Source organism: Vigna angularis, chromosome 2, assembly GCF_016808095.1.
Source record: "Vigna angularis cultivar LongXiaoDou No.4 chromosome 2, ASM1680809v1, whole genome shotgun sequence".
NCBI classification, from domain to species: Eukaryota; Viridiplantae; Streptophyta; class Magnoliopsida; order Fabales; family Fabaceae; genus Vigna; species Vigna angularis.
Window position 1 is genome coordinate 37,218,952 of NC_068971.1, and position 17,220 is coordinate 37,236,171.

The following is a 17,220-nucleotide window of genomic DNA, read 5'->3' on the forward strand; positions in this document are numbered from 1 at the left end:
TATTGTTTTTCATTCTTTTGACAATATTATACATATGTTTTTAACAAAACAGTAATTCACTTTCTAAAACATAGACATCTAAGAAGCACATTAATTTTAAAAAGTTAATGAACACATTAATTTTAAATCATATTTAGAATTTTTTTTTCAAATATATGTTTCAGAAACACTATTTATTTCCATAATTTTATAATTTATTTATTGTTACAAAAGAATATCCTAGAAGTAAAAGTAAAACAAACTCATTTTCTGATGTTTATCCTGACTATTTAAAAGTAAAAAAAAAAAAGCATCGAGATAAAAAAGAATATTAGTTCATTGTCGAAGTCTATACATAAAGATAATGCAAAATTTAATTAAGATCATATGGTTTTAAGAATTCGTCTACAAATTAAGGTTTGTATAAAATTAAAGCATCCAGCTCAAATACAAATATCCCTTCAAATTAAAAATAATACCTATAAATTTAAATTATGAAAGAATTTTCTCTACTCAATCTAATATTAAAGGAATTTGAACAGTGTAAATGATATCATAAGTTGTGAGCTGTGATTCCTGTGATAACTTTACAACCAAAAAAACCTCTCTCATTCATATTGTTTACATAGATTATTTTGCTATTATTTTACTTTTTTGATTTTCCTTAATGGTAACTTTCTAAATAAACTTCAAGCTTAAAAAGCATAGCAATAATAATAATAATAAATATGACTGAAAAAAGAGATGGATTAATTAGTTATAAATGAGTTTGTAAAGAAACTTATTGTCAGTGGTCATTACTTTGTGTCATTTCTTTTAAAAATGCATGTAAAAGTAACTTTTCCATTTGAAAAAAAAGTTCAGTAAGAACAGGAGTTAAAACCAGCTTGTATTATTCGTAATTAAGAGAGAGATGTGTCTGTCTGAACAACAGTCCCGAGTGGTAGCCAATGGCTACACGCTTAACTGCAGTTAGGACTGTGGGGTCTATAGAAGATCACAGCAAACAGGCGAAAACCTGAGAGAGAGAAAAAAAGAAAAAAAATATGGAAGAATGGAGTGACGTGCTTAGTGTGAGAGATAAGAGCAAAAGGAATGAGTGAGACTTGATCTTGATAGAGAGGAAGAGACGTGAGAGTTGTGAGTGATGATGAATGAAGGCAGCATTGATGAAGATACCTCTCTGCCACACACATACAAACTCTATAATATTGTGTAGTGGTGAATAAATGCAAATGGTTGGTGCCCCCACACCAGGCCACACAACACAACATGACTCTGTGTTTGTTTTGTAATTTCAAGAAATGGAAAAGGTACTCTCTTTCTCTTGATCACAGAAGTCCCATGGCTCTCTCTGATCGCTCATCAGTGATCACTGATGCATGTCCATGTATCTATGTGTAATGTATGCATCTGCAAGAAAAGAGAGAATGCACGTGGAAGTCAGTGCCATGCATGAGAGACCCCCCAAAACATATAAATGCTTGCCCTCCTCCAAAATAGTACTTTGTCCTTAACATACAAGAAAGCAAAGACTGTTGAAGATGAAAGAGAGCAGGGAGGGTCGATGGAAGAGAGAGAACCTCATGGACACGTGTAGGGTCCGATCGAATGGAGAACCCAATCAGAAGAACGTCTCCATAGAGAATGGTACGGACGGTAGCCGTTTTCTGGTGGAAAGGCTACCCATGCACTGTGTAGGTGTTGATGCTTCAGAGCAGAGTCAGAGAGAGTCTCAGAATGCAGAGAGAGTTACTTAGTGGACTCATCCTTCTCTCTTCATTACTCATTATTTATTATTATTATTATTTATATTATTTATTATTATTATTATTATTATTATGATTGTAGCCTTTGCTCGAAACGTCAGTTCAAATGTCTGCATCGCATCCTTCACATGCACTCACTCATTGTCTTGTCAAATCATTTGGAATCATTAAACATCATCATCTCATACTTTTAACTGGTTACCTCCTACAACCATTAACAACTATTATGGGGCCCTTCCTCTTCTGTCTTCCTCTTTCCATTTTTTTTCTTCTTCTTTTTCATTCTCTCTCACATCTCTTTCAACTTCTCTTTTCTAATTTTCATCTTATTTCTTACATTTATAATGTTTTTATCTCTTCAACTGCATCACAATCTTTTTTTCTAATCTTAGGTTTATTACACTATATTTTTGTTCATAGAGAATTTACTAACAATTTCAGTATGTCGTACTCCACATTTTTTTATGTTCTTTATGCATATTTTTTTAAAATAATAATTCGATTTCACCTTTGAAACATTGCAAATTAAAAAATATAGGAAGTATTTTTTAATCAAAATAAAATATAGAATATAATAAATATACGCATTAGTTAAAATAAAATTTTATTTTCGTTATCTTTATGTTTGGAATCTACATACATATGGTGTATTAAGTCTACTTAACATTGGCAATGGATTTTTTTTAATAGATATAAAGAAGTTTTTTTTTCTTAATATGTTACAAAATGGGGATAAAGCACATTATATGCCTCAACAATTGAAATGATAACGAGAATAATACAAGTTATTATTATATATGTTTTTGAATCACTCTCGATAATTACATTGTACATTATGTTATTGAATATATGTTAGGTTTGATTAAGAGTTTTGACAAATTTAGCTCATTTAGCTTATATATTTTTCTTACAAATATTAAACTGGTTTCATTCACTGCATGGTGAGAACTTTATATTCCAAAATGTCAACAAAATATTATAATTGCTTTTAACGTTATTATTTGAACTTAAATTTTAAAAAATCATGTTAAATTCGTAAATTTTGTGATGCGGCTATTTCGGACATGTTTGTAATTTTATAATGATTATTTTGTGTAAAAGTACTTTTCCGGAGCTACATGACAAATCTTGTTCATCATATTCAATTATTTAACTTAAAATATTAAGAAAGCTGTATTATTTTCTTTTTCGATGCATGCATTCCACATTAATATTGTTTTAATGTTATGAATTTAATTGGTTTGAGTTTTAATTGAATAAAAACAAAAAAAAATGTAAAATGTAATAAGAAAAACCTACAAATTATTTTAAAGTAAAACTGTTGTAATTTAATGGATGAATTATTTATTATTCTTCACTGTTGAATCTTCTAAATTTATCCCCCAAAAAAGTATATTGTTTCTTGGATGAACATGTTTAAAACATGTAACATTATTAAAAAAAAGGACAATTATTCAAAGTAACATATATTTGATTGCAAAATCTTTGTCATCATTATGTCTCTATCTATATTGAACTTTTACAAAAAAAGAGGTAAACAATAATTATACCATATTTTTTGTCTATTAATACTCTTATGTGTTTTCGATGGTAAATGAAGATATCGAAAGTGTTCTATTGATCATAATTATGACATAGATATATAATATGCCATTCAAACACAAATGTTTTTACCTCCATTATATATATGACTTAAATATAAACAATCTGTTACAAATTATTAAAAATGAATGAAAAATTATTTACTTTTGTTTAACTATATATAACATACAACATAGCCATTAATAGAGCATAACAGATACTTGAAATATCTACAAGAATAAAAGATTAAAAAAAAACTATCTCAGGTATCTTAATTAATTAATTCTATGCTTTCTGATATTGTATAATAATCAATTCCACGATATTTGTATTATCTTTCTGCGTGTGATTAAAGACAATGGGCAAAACTTTTAACTTCAACTATTCTTTTTTTCATAATCTTAATTTGTCCATCCCTCTCACTCATGCTAATTCCACCATGATATCTGTTTCTTTCCTTGTGTTTATTTTGTAACACAGTGAATCTGGAATTGTTGATGAAAACCTTTGCTTTATTCTTCCTCTATATATGGTGCCTTTATTCCCATAGAACAAATCAATGGTAACATTGAGTCATATAAACAACTTGTAAGCATCTATAGGTCAAAACATGATGACGAGTACTTCTTTTAAAAGCATGAACCATTATTGTAAGATAAGGAATCGTTTCTTGGATATTAGGAATGTTCCTTATATAAAGGAATAATTTCCCAACGTGGAGAACTCCAATAGTGGACCAGGTTCCAATTTTATGCTTTGAGCTAAGAATCTTGTGATTAACCTATATTAAATTTATTCTTAATAAAGTATTCTAGGAACTTATTTCTAACTCTTGATTGATTTAATAAGACACATACATTAGTAATGGATATATTTTATTTCTTTTTTGTAAAAGAAAAAATTAGCAAAGATCAAGTTGTTAATAATATATAATTTTAAAACTAATAAATTTATTAATTAATTTTTAAATAAATTCATGTTAAACAAAGTTTTCATAATGAAGATTTTATTAAAAAAATAAAGAAAAATATGACGACCACACTAAACCATAATAAAATTACACCACACAATTTATTCATAATTTCCTTCGTGAAAATCATTTCATATTTTAAACTTTTTATATAAGGAAAAAAGAAAATTCCTCAACATATTAAAAAATTTATCATTTAGCAAATCCTCTCACAATTTAAAAAAGATCTTTACTTTTTAGAAATTTTTATTTTGAAGGATTTACTATTAACTTTCTTTAGCCTACATATTTTCTTGTTCTTTGAACTGACTCATAACACTTTTTATAGTTAAAATATTTCCTCTTATTAAGTATATTAACCCATTTAGAAGCTATTTTCAATTCTTGCTCAAAACAAACCTTAATAATGTCAAAGGATTAGGAACTATTATCAGTTGAATATAATTGTTGTAAATCTTACAAACTATTAACAATAAAAGTGATATCATCCAAAGAAAGCATAAGGAATCAAATTCTACTAAAGGGACATGTGGAGTCATAAGACATAAGGAATCCATTGTGGAGTCATTTGAGACTTGTTAGAAGTGTCAATGGGTTGAAAACTGATATAGAACCAGGGGATAGTCCACTGTAGGTGTTTTACAGGGTTTTAAGTGCATATTTGGGGTTTTGAGTAGTGAAGTAAGTGGTTGGGACAAAATGGAGGAGTTTGGAGTTGGTTAATGAGGCATATAGGACTGGTTTAATATTTTCCTTTGCTGAAGTTGTTATTATAAGTTGTAGATTAGAGTTTAGATTAGTTTAAAGTATTCAATTTGGGTTTGAGGTAACTATTCAGAGTTAGAGATGTGTTTGCAGATGTCTCTCAGTGTCTAGAAGGTATTAGGATTCAATTAAACTTGTATAGAGGGTAGCAAAGATCATATTAGAGGTAGATTAAAATATGGTGTCACGTTGGGCTTCCCCTGAGCGCCCTTTTTGCCAAGAGGAACTCGCCCAAGCGTCCTAAAGTGCCCATTGAGTGCCTCATTCCAGTGAGGTTTGGTGCCCGAGTGCTCGCCGGGAGCCCCATTCTAGTGTGTTTAGCGCCTGGGGGTCCCTTTCCTAAGCGTTGAGCGTCCTTTAGCCAAATTTTGGTTTTTTAGTTTTAGGGTGTTGTGTTTTTCTGATGCAATGTTTTGTATTCTTTGATGTGTGTGTAATGGTTTATTATGAGTTCTATGGTGATATATGAAGTGGTATGCTTAATTGTATATGGAAATGAAAGTTATGGAAATGAGTTCCAAGGAGGAACCTTTTGTTGGATGTTTCAAGTATTGTTAGTATGTATGGAGGAAAGTTAGTCTTAGGGGTTATTCTAACACTCTAATGGTTATTCATTCTCAAGTGGAAAAGATTGACACATGTGGTGAGAGTAGTAGGAGGCCTTAGTCTAGGTGCTTTTAGTATGGCCTAAGACGCGGTATAGACTAACCTTGTGAGTGTGGTAGGGTGGAACCCATTAACAATGACTTTGCAAAGTAGTAAAGGCCATCACAAGTGCATAATCCACTATAGCTCGACCTTCATACTAAATCTGGATAGTCCAGTCTAGGTCTTTGCATGTTAATATGCTTAGTTTGATTCATGTTATATATGATTCATGTATGCATTGCTTTAAGTATAATATGAATTTTTTTTTTGTATCTAGCTTACTTTTTTCCCTATATTTCATTGGTATGCCTTGGTGCTTTGATTGTCTTGGCTACGATCATCTAGTGGGTTTGAGCAAAGAGTGATGAGGTGTTTGTAGATCAAACTTTGGAGGTAGGATCAACGAACAAGCAGTTTTCTTTGAGCTAGTAGATAGTTTAGTTTTAGTTTGTTGTATATAATATTGTTTATTTTGGTTATGATATTGGAACTGGACTTTATATTTTCACATGTTACCTTATCTATTATATTGATTATGATACTTCTTTATAGTTTAATACTATATTTTTGGAATGTTATATAGAATATAGAGAATTAATAGAAGTTGATGATATCAATTTGGGTAAAAGTCACTAATATTTAAAAAGATGTATAAGAAATGACTAAATGATAAGTATAAATTACTATATATTTTTGTTATGAATTAAGTTTAAACTCAATACTGTCAATCATAATATATTTTTGTTGTTATGATGAATAACCTTTAATAAATTGTATAATTATCACGTGTTAATGATAATTGCAATATGTTTAATTGAATTGGTAGTTCACTGATAATTCTACTTATGTTTGTGAACTTTGTAATAATCTTGACACATGAATAAAGTATTATTTAAGAACTACAATGAAAGGAATTTAATAGGGGTTCACATATACTTTTATGTTAGGTAGTTTACTTTTATATATATATATATATATATATATATATATATATATATATATATATATATATATATATATATATATATATATATATATATATATATATATATATTCTGTAACATTCCAATTTAGTACTATGAAACTACTAAAATGAACATTACATAGATAATGATACAACAAACTATAGATTTGTGAAGAATAAAATTCTTCACTTGAAGGACCAAAAGCACAACCTACACTTCAAACTTCTCATCTAACTTCCCGTTTAGCCAACTCAAAAGATTGCATCCCTAAGCTCGCAACATTAAGGTGATCATCGCAAAAGAGAAAACAATACACAGAAAGACAAACACAGAAGCAAGGGTGAGCTAGATATACAAAGATCATACTATTACAATAGCACACAACATTCATGTTTAATTCAAGTAAACTTGATCACACATCATAACATGTTATACTTTAAACTTGACTCGTCCGGACTTAGAATGATTGTTGAGCTATGGCGGATCATGCACTCGTGATGGCTTCTACTGCTTTGCAAAGCTGTTGCCAATGGGTTTCACCCTACCACACTCACGAGGTTAGTCTGTACCGCGCCTTGGAGCATACTGGAAGCCTTCAAGACTAAGACCTCCTTCTACTACTCATGACATGGTTCAATCCTCTCTACTTGAGAATGATTGACCATTGTAGTTTTAGGATAACCCCCAAGACTAAGCTTCCATGCAAATCATTCTAAAACACACCAAGGGCACCACCATGGATCCTCTCCTTGAGGATCATGGAATTACATCCATAACATAAGGCACCACCATGTAACCTCCCTTTGAGATCCATGGAATTAAGTCCGTCAACCACACTTTGTTACATTCAACCACCAAACATGTCTCATACATTCACATACTTTCAATGTAATGTAATCACACTACCACCATCATACTATGCATTTCAATCATTCCACACACTTAATTGAACCAAAGCAAGAGCAAAAGAGAAATACGGACTCAGAGGATTCATAGAGTACATCCTACTCGCAAGGTGAGACAGGAAAGCCTCGTACAACGCACCCCAATTCGCCATGTTAATTAACTCGCAGCATGCACCACACTTCAAACCTCTCGCATAGCGCACTCAGGTCGCTATGCGAGAGCCTAGACAGAGACTACCCCTCCCAAAGACTCGCTTTGCGTCCAAACTCGCCTTTCGAATTAAAATATTAAAATTTCCAAACCATCACAAGTCGCATAGCTACATGATTCGCTATGTGAATCACCAGACAGAGAGCAACACCTTCCAGTCATTTGCACAGCGCACCAGCTCGCACAGCGAATGACTCAAACAGAGAGCACCCTCTACAAGAACTCGCTATGCGAGACAACTCGCATAACGACTCTTCATCATCTGCAGAATTATGCATTCACACAAACCCTTACCATTTCTAGGTCTTTTCTCCAATTTCTAACACCCTTAATTCATGTTTTACACCTAATTAGACTTATCTAGATGTTCCTAAACCTTCCTACTACAATTCTAAGGTGATTACACTCAACCTTTACCTCTTAACATCAATATCTACAGCTTGAGGACCCCAAACCCAATTCTAACACTTTGCACCTATTTGGACCACTTTGGTGACTCAAGCAAGTCACAATACACTTGTTAAGACTGCCCTAACATACCACAAGATCCTTTAACCACTAACTCTCCAATTCACTATCCCACTTCTTCTAAAATAACGTGAAACACTATCAAATCACTATGCTTCCATCCAAACAACGTTATAACAGATTTCTCACCCCAAGCACCATCCACAAGATTAATTACAGAAATCAGATACATCCAAAACAATTTACAAGCATCACACTCTAGTTCTACAAATCATACAGTCAACACATGCAACTCAATCTTCCCAAAACCAAAACAAAACACCAACAACATAGCAGTACAAGAACTCAATATACATACACCACATACGACCAATTTAATAAAATATCCTAACTCCCCTTACCTCAAAGTCGAACAGCCCAGCTCACAACACCACTTCCACAGTACCCTACTCGGTGAAGAACTTAAACAATGCCCTATGACCACCGAAATGGTGATGGAAACAACTCTTAGTGCTAGGAAGGAGTGGAAAATGAAAATGAGGAAAGCACAAGACACATGCAACCAGCAAAGATTGCATGTGCTAGGTTTAAGAACAATGAAGAAACTGCATGTAAGGACTTACCAGCCTAGAACCCAAAATGAATCGGTCAGTTGTGAGCACTCTACGTTGCGGATGCTTGGACGCCACCTGATCGGAAATCCATTGGCTTAGTAAAGAGAAATGGAAGATAGAAGGCAAAGACTTGGTATAGAGAAGGCAGAGAAGAGGAACTAGGGCTCTGAAGAGTAACAAAGTTTTCCTCAGATAATGAAATGGTCTGGAGTCCAAACTTTACATTATCATTGTTTTATTATTAATGACCCAATCTCACACTAGTAAAAAAAAGACTTTTTTAACGCGCTATATATGCCTCGGTTCTACTGAAACCGAAGCGTATAAAAGTGCCGTGGCATTTCGGTAAATATTGAGCAGTTATATGCCTCGGTTATATTTGAACCGATGCTTATAGATGTTACTGTCTCGAGTAAAAGGCCAACCGAGGCATATAATATAAATTTTAAATGGTTTAGGCACCGGTTCGCTGTGTAACTGATGCACTTAAAGGGTTTAGGCATCGGTTTTAAATATAACCGAGGTAGTATACCCTTAGGTTAAAATAAAAAACCCTCTCTCAGACTCTCGCACTCTCGCTCTCATCTCTCGTGCTCTCGCTCTCATCTTTGCCTCCCTCCCTCCGTCACGATTTCTCCTCTTCACTAAACCCCATCATCAGACCGCCACCATTACCAGCCATTACGGTCGCCACAAGCACCGCCATTCAACCACGTCGCCGGCCACCACGCGCAAACCCGCAAGCCGCCACCACAACGCCTTCGTTCTCGTCCAAACTCCATGGAGGCCGCGACCACGCATCGATAGCTTTCTTCTTCCTTCTCCACGCCACCTTTCGCCTTGCCGCCATCGGGAGCCACCACCACCTCGTTGTGTGCGACGGCTTTGAGTGCGGCTTCCACCTCGCCTGCGAGTGCATCGCCTCTAGAGTGAAGAGCAAGCGGTGGTCGTTGAGAGTGAAGAAGCTTCTCGATAACAGCTTTTATGGTCCTAATCCAGATCCAGATCCCGATCCCTTTTCTTTTTGTTTCTCATATGGTGTTGTTCGTGGACCGCTTGGTGCGGCCCGTGCCAGTGGTGGAGTCGCTGGCCTAGCACCCACTTGTCGCTTGCTGTCGGGAGTCGCTTCCCGCTTCCCGCTTGCCGTCGGGAGCCGCTTGCGGTTGACGATTTTCAGAAACTGTGAAATGGGGTTTGAGGCTGGGTTTGAGGCTGGGACGGATTCTATTGCTGAAGCATGAAAATGAGGAGGTTATTGAGTACTTTGAGTGTGCAATTTCAAAAGTATGAATCCTTGGTTTCTTTGATTTTTTTTCCATTTGTTATATGCTCTGTAATGTATCTGAACTATTATTTTCTAATTTTCTGATGTATCTGAACTTTGATGCTCTATAATGATTTTCGAATTCTATTTTCTGATTTTTTTTCCATTTGTTATATGCTCTGTAATGAAGAACATTGATTCTTTCATCCCAGTGGCTTTTGTTATATGCTCTGTAATGTATCTGAACTTTGATGCTTTGTAATGAATCCCTGGAGTGATTTTTTGAACTATTAAAGGTTTGAGGAAAAGGACCCAGCAGGTTCAGCAGTTTTTTGAATTTTTTTTTATTGAATTTTCTAAGATACGGTCTCGGTTCAAAAGAGGATCGAGGCGAAAATCGATCCCTTTTTTACTCAGTTCACAATTGAGACATTAAACTTATCCTTTTTACTTCGCCTGTATATGTCTCGGTTGCAGAACCGTTACCTATAAACGAAATTAACCGATGTCATTTCTCTTTATTACACTAGTGCCATTATCTGCTGCCACTTGTACCCATCCAGAAGCTGACCTTTTTCCTAGTCTTTACATATATTATATAGTATAAACTTTTTAATATGTTAAGCATAAACTTAATACATATATTTTTATAATAAGTTCACTAAAGATTTGGGTTCCTTTCCGAAATGAAACTAAAGATTTTAATTTGATTAGTTTTTAAATTGAAGCGAATGATAATTATGATTGATTGGTTAACTTATTATTTGAAACTCTAAATTACTTGGGAGAGTTTGGTGTATATAATTGATAAATCTATTTTATCATACTGATAATTAATGAAAAATTTTGTTGTAGTTCAGGAGGTGTAATAATTTTTTCTTTTGGGAGAAAAACCAAAAGCGTATGTATACCTTAATTGCCAAGCATTCCCTGGGTTGGTTGGTAAAGGGTTAATTAATAATATTGATTACAAAATTTGAAACATGCATCACGTTGTGTATAACTAATCTTTGTCTTCTATAACATTTTTTACCTTTCCATTTTTTAGGCAACTCTCCAAACACAACATTGGTTATATATATAATGATTGAATAAAATTCAAATTTACTTTGGAAAAAGGTACAAGTACATAATATTGTTATTATTGTGGTTCCTTGTCATCTGTGACTCACGGTAGGTAGAAAACCAGTTGAATAAAATAATATTACCACTCTAAAGAATACAAACAACCAAAATATATTATATAAACTAGGTGGAAAATATTAATGTTACTAGGAATTTGGAAAAATAAACTGTTTTATATGCCTTAATAATGTCTTTTAATAACATATTATTATGAAAAAATATTGTTTAAAATGATTTTTATCTGATTAATCGTGTATTTTCTTTTACAACGACGCTATATTATATTCATATAAAACATACTGACCTACATTTTAGAACTACGAATCTGTGTGATCGATAATTTGATACAATCCTCATAATTAGAATCAATCTTATATGTAGTGATAATTATATTGAATTTAAAAATAACAAAAAAACAATTTCATAATATTTTAAACTATACACTGAAACAGAAAAATTATATTATTATCAAAATGGAAATATTATGAGTTTTGATTATATGGAAAACTGAAAAAAAAAATATAACATAAAACAATAGAAATGTAAATGAAGAAGCAATAAACACTCCAAATCGCTCTAAATCATCTCTCTCAATGATCAAAATCTCTTAAAAACACATTTTCCTTGTGTGGTCTTGTGCTTTTCCTCATGTTTTTCTTTTTTGCAGATCTTCTTCCACTTGTTTAATTTTTTTAACTGAATTTTTAGTGCAATTTGATTTCTCCATTCTACTTGTTACAATACTTTCTCTCTAACAACAAATTTATTCTCAAGGTTGATTTGAGGATAAGCTTGTTGAAAATCATCAAGATCTTCCTAAGTAGCTTCATTAGGTTCATTAGATTGTCATTGCACCAACACATGTTGTATTTCAGTGGAATTACCCCTTATAACTCTTTTATCCAGCATTTTCATTGGCTTATGACAAGTCCAAACTCAGTAGTGGTAAGTATTGTTTGGACTAGTTTCCCACTAACTTTTTGAGAAAGGAAATGTGCAAAATAGGATGAATTCAAGTTATATCAAGGAGCTTTAACTTGTAAGAACCCGTACCTATCTTCTCCACCACTTCAAATGATCCAAAGCATATCATGCATAGTTTTTTATTCTTTCTAAGAGCCATAAAAAGTTGTCTACATGGCTACAATTTCACTTATGCTAGATCACCAATTTGCAGTTAAAACTATCTTTATCTGCTTGTAGTTTCATATAATTTAGAGCCCTCATCAAGTTGTTGTTGAGTTATTGCAACACTTTGTCTCTATTGGTTAAGGACTTTTGAATAGTAGGAGGATCTTTGGAATTGACTTCATAAGGAATAATCAAAGAAAGTTCCCTACCAAATACAACTTTAAAGGGACTTATTCATATGTTGTGATGATAGGAAGAGTTGTACCAATATTGTGTCCAAGGAAGCATAAAGTACCAAAGCTTTAGGCTTTAAAAAACATAACACCTCAAATACATCTCCAATGTCTTGTTAAGTACCTCTATTTGTCCATTCCTTTGGGGATGATATGTTGAGCTCATCGCCAAAGTTGTGCCTTAAGCTTTGAATAATTGTTGCCAAAATGAATTGATAAAGACTCTACCTCTATTAGACACGATGGTTATGGGAAAACCATGGATCTTTACCACATGATTAATAAAAGCTTCTACCACACTTTTACCAATTAAAGTCAACTTTTAAAGGAATGAAATGCCTAAACTTAGAGAGCCTATCAATTACAAGGCTTATATTGTATAGTGAAGTCATATCGTAAAACTTAGGTAGCCATTATTGTTGTTCAGGAGTTTGTAACTGCTGCTCAAGCAACTCTTTAAAGCTCTCATATGTTATATTGAACTTGTTTCCCAGTAAATAATGTCTAAACTTATCCAAAGCCTCTATGATGGCATAGAATTTTTTGGTATAAACAAACTGTTTATGCATTCTAAGAGAAATTTTCTTGGAAAAATAAGCAATTACATGTTGAGCTTGGCTAAGGACAACTCCAATTCTAGAGTTGGATGCATCAGTTTCCACAATCATTGGCTCTTTAAAGTTAGGAATGGAAAGTACATGAATAAAATTCATATCGTCCTTCAACTTTTCAAAAGCTAGAGATGCATTTTCAGTTCATTAAAATGATTCCTTTTTCAGCAAGCCTATAAGAGGGGCAACTATTGCAAAATAACACTTAACAAATCTCTTATAGTAACATGTGAGGCCTAAACAAACCTTTGAATTGTTTCACTGTAGTGGGTATAGGCCAATTTTAACAGCTTCTAGTTTAGAAGTTTCCATGGCAACACCTTTTCTTGATAATTTATGGCCTAAGTAACCAATTTCCTTCACACCAAATGAACATTTTAAAAGTCTAGCATATAATTGTTGTTGTTGTAAGGTTTTCAATGTTAACTCCAGATGATAAAAATAATCCTTCCATATGGCACTAAACACCAAAATATCATAAAAAAGAACTAGTACAAATTTTCTTAAGTACTCTTTGAAAATATCATTCATTAAGCTGTGGAAGGAGGCATGTGCATTAGTTAACCTAAATGGCATTACAAGTCATTCATAATGTCGATGATGGGTTCTAAATGCAGTTTTATGTCTATCTTCCAGATTCAACAAAATTTGGTGGTAGCTAGATCTTAAATCTAGCTTAGAAAAGAAAGTGACTTCAAATAACTCATCTATAAGTTCATTAACAGTAGAAAAAGGAAATGTATCTTTAATGGTAATAACATTAAGGGCTCCATAGTCAGTAGATGCCTTTCATGATCTATCCTTCTTCTTGACTACAATGATTGGAGAAGAAAATAGACTCTTGTTAGGTTGTATTATGCCTTCATCAAGCATTTTTTGCACCAACTTTTCAATTTCAACTTTCTGACTTGACAGTCAGTCGTAGTGCTAATTAGAGATTGTTAATCCATTTTGATGTGCAGACTTGTAAAGCGTCGGGAAAGAATATGACTTAATTAACTAGTTATGTAGCCTTGCTTGGTAGAAGCGACATATTCCGTCTTTCTGATGATTGGAACCATTTTTAGAGAATTTGAAGAACTAGATTTGACAAAGTTTCCTGGTATGAAATCTTAACTTATATAATTTATTATGAACATATATAACAGATTTAAAACATATCTAATTGATTCTTAATGTATAGGTCACATATGATGTCCTAAACAGTTCACTGTTATGGACGAGATGAATTTCATATGTTGATGAACAATGAAAGAATTTTAAGATAATGCTTACAAGTGGTTATATGTATGGTCTCTTAAGTGATAAAAGCATCATAATTAATTAAAAAAATTGATTAACGTCGAATATTGACAAATTTTGACGTTAATTTGCTTAACGTCGAATTGTTCTATGTTCGACGTTAATTTAACGTTTTTCGATATGATATCGTCTTCGAATTCAATGTGAAAGACCAAAAAACAACAACGTTATATGGTGTTTTTGTACTAGTGAATTCTCACACCTATTTTTTCTATAATTCCAGACAATAATGCATACCCATATCTAACCAAATCTCTAAAAAAAGATTAATTAAATTTCTAAATGGAAGGCATAAAAAATTTTAGAAAAAAGTTCTAAAAAGACAAAGGCTTTTCATAAAATGAATTTTTTTTATTATAAAATTCTACTTATACTTAACACGATTTAATAATAAAATATTCAAGAATTCATTTTGTAAAGTTTTTTTCTATTCTTAGTCATTTTCTGGCTTCCCATATACGAAAAGAAGAGAAAAATGTTATGCAAATTTTTATATTTAACAAAGCTGATATATAAATTTTTGCTTAAAAGACAAATACATGTATGGTAAAACTATTATTTTGTTTAATAGTTAATTTTAACATTTGCTTTAGAAAATTTAAAAATTAAAAGAAAAAGAGAACTACCGGCTTGTTGAATGATACGCACAATTTCCTGATATATGTGAATAGGTTTTGTTATACTATATATTTTGATCAATATACTTGAAAATCAATTTCATTGAAGTGTGTGTGTGTGAATCAAACACTTTTCATGTTTTTTTTTTTATGAAATTGGATTTGTTTGACTTTTTTTTTTAGATTTGAGTGTAAGGTTTCCGTAACTGATTGATGGGTAGTGTCCTTCTCATTTAAAAACATTTTATTCCAATTAAAAAATAAAATAAAGCAGATGAATTGAGTCAAATTTTCAAACTACCATGATTCATCGACGTGTATGATCAGTACTGATTTAAAATAACCTCATTTCAGTTTTAAGGTTTATGATAAAAAATAAGAAAAATTGAACACGAAAATGGATTAGTACTCGCAAAGAATGAGACTAAGAAATTCTCCTAAAATTTATTTTTATCATTGGAAAATAAGGAACAATTTTTTTTTAATATGAAATATATGAAATGAAAAAAAAAACATATATAATATTTCATTTTATTCTCTGACTTCCACCAAACATACCTAATTCTCTGCAACTTTCCCAACACAAATGATTTCAAAATAAAATAGACACGTTAGGACAAGAGGAAGTGGTGTCTGAATTTGGCCCATTGTGACTAAAACTTCATCAATGCGTGGCTTCCCAATAAAATAACCACTTCACAACCTCATATCATATATATATATATATATATATATATATATATATATATATATATATATATATATATATATATATATATATATATATATATATATATATATATATAAACAGTATCATTGATTTATGTATCCATCCTCTTGAACATAAAAGATTCTCTTGTTTTGTTTAAAAAACATTAACCAACAAGATTAACACCCTCTGACCTCCTAAACATATAAATATATTTACAGAGACAAAAATTTATAGATGCACGTAAAGGCAGGAACTTTAGGTTTCACTGAGTGGTGAGAAAAGGAAGTAAGTTGAATATGAAGTTACTTTAATCATGCAAAGCTCCTTGACGCAAAAAGATGTCTTTTTTCACGTTAACTGTAATTCACTGTATAAGTGTCAAAGGCAGGTTTGATTAAAAACATGATTGTGTTCATGTCCTTAGCCAAATCATATGTTTAAAGTGTGTTTAGTTAGGTTCATTAGTTCCTTTATTTGAAGTTAATAAATGACATGCCTACTGAATTAGTGTAGCAGTTAAGAACATCAGAACATGATGTTAAAAGTATCACTGAGGTTAAGTTTGTGTCTTGTGTGAGGAGTTTGAGGTTTGTGTGGGACCCTTTTTGGTGGATTCTGGTTTACACCTGAAGCTGAAACCCATCTCAGAAATTCCCATGATGTTTTAGTCTTCTCTTGTAGTGGAGGAAGGCAATGCTTCTGATTATGTTGTAGTTTGAAAATATATTTTCTTATACTGCCCCTTTTAACGACCATAAATAATATTATTTTTTTTCTTTTATGATTATTTGTATTTGTTAAATATAATATTTTAATATTAAGAGAATTGGAAATCAGACTGAGATTTATAACTTTGACATTAAATGAGGTGAATCTAGAAAGGCAAGTCTAATCTAGAAATTGAGGTGGGACCCACAAAATATTGTGGTCATGTTATGTTGTATGAAAACCTTTTTCAAGTATTTACAAAAAGGATTTTATCACTCTTAGTTAACCAAAAAGTACTCTTTGGTCTTTATGGTCAGAATCCCACTTTATTTTAACTTCATTTTAACACATCAATGTAAAAAATAATTCACAATTTGGCTTTTCATAAACTATTTTTTCAAATTATGAAAAAAATTAGAAAAAAGTAATTAGTTCTTTATCAACAATAAGTAAAATTTATTTTGAAATTTAGTTAATATTACGGTTTTGTTAAAAAATATTAAATTATCTTATACTATAAATTAAAAGTGTAAATATTAATTTAAATTAATTATTGAAGGGTTTTTATAATTAAATGTATATAATAATTATATAAATATGAAAAAATATATTTATAAAATTTAATTTATTACAATATCCTGT

The 17,220-nt window shown here is 31.8% G+C and overlaps 1 long non-coding RNA gene across 1 annotated transcript; it reads right to left on the reverse strand.

The window, feature by feature from the left end:
• Nucleotides 1–855: 855 nt before the first annotated feature.
• LOC128195607 (uncharacterized) lies at nucleotides 856–1,712 on the reverse strand. The gene is made up of 2 exons (XR_008247282.1): nucleotides 1,563–1,712; nucleotides 856–1,392 (listed from the first exon to the last, which is right to left on the reverse strand). It is a non-coding gene; the product is annotated as an uncharacterized LOC128195607 (long non-coding RNA).
• Between the last annotated feature and the right edge of the window lie 15,508 nt (nucleotides 1,713–17,220).